Here is a 1,141-nt window from a genome sequence, read left to right as displayed (position 1 = left end):
TCCCCAACATACAACCGGTTAGTGCTGTGCTAGTATGCTCCACGATCACACTACACGATACACCACACGATACACTACTATACACTACTATACACTACTATACACTACACTATACACTACACTATACACCACACTATACAGTAATTGTAAACGTTGTAGTGGGTTTACTCTCCAACACACAACAGGTTAGTGCTGTACTAGTATACTACAATATACACTACATGATACACCACACGATACACTATTATACACTACACTATACACTACACTATAATTGTAAATGTTGTCGTGGGTTTACTCTCCAACACACAACCGGTGCAGTGCTGTACTAGTACACTACACTGAACACTACACTATACATTTCACTATACACTACACGATACACCACACGATACACTACAATACACTACACTATACACTACTATAGACTACACTATACACTACACTATACACTACACTATAGTTGTAAACGTTGTAGTGGGTTTACTCTCCAACACACAACCGGTGTAGTGCTGAACCAGTAACGAAATGGCCACGTTTTGTTTACGTGACAGAACCATCACTATTTGGCTGTGCCGTGTGGTGGCGGTTTTAACGACACATTTGTATTTTTCGATTTAAAGCTTTCGTGACTGCAGGGATTCATCTTCTTGGTTCTTTCGGTAAAGTCACGTAGAAGGGAAATAATAAAATAATAAAAATAAAACATGATAAAATAATTCTCACGACGTTTCGGCCACAACGCAAGCAGCCGTCCTCATGTGAAGACGCAGTCTTTCCGACAGACCTGTTCTTCACCTGAGGACGGCTGCTTGCGTTGTGGCCGAAACGTCGTGAGAATTATTTTATTATGTTTTATTTTTATTATTTTATTATTTCCCTTCTACGTGACTTTACCGAAAGAACCAAGAAGACACATTTGTACTTTCGCGATCTAACCCGACAACAACAAGCCTCTATTATGGAGCATAATTATTATTACAACAACTATTAAAGCCTACGTGTTCATCATTATTCTTAGAAATAGCAGAGTGGGCAGATAGGGAATCAGAACGAATTCCTGAAGCGACATCCCTCCCGGGAATTGGATGAGACGGGAAGAATTATAAACTCAGCTCCCCGTTTCCCACCCCTTTTCCTC

This window comes from Lampetra fluviatilis, unplaced genomic scaffold (assembly GCF_964198595.1).
Source record: "Lampetra fluviatilis unplaced genomic scaffold, kcLamFluv1.1 SCAFFOLD_1353, whole genome shotgun sequence".
Lineage (NCBI taxonomy): Eukaryota > Metazoa > Chordata > Hyperoartia > Petromyzontiformes > Petromyzontidae > Lampetra > Lampetra fluviatilis.
This window is presented reverse-complemented; position numbering follows the sequence as displayed.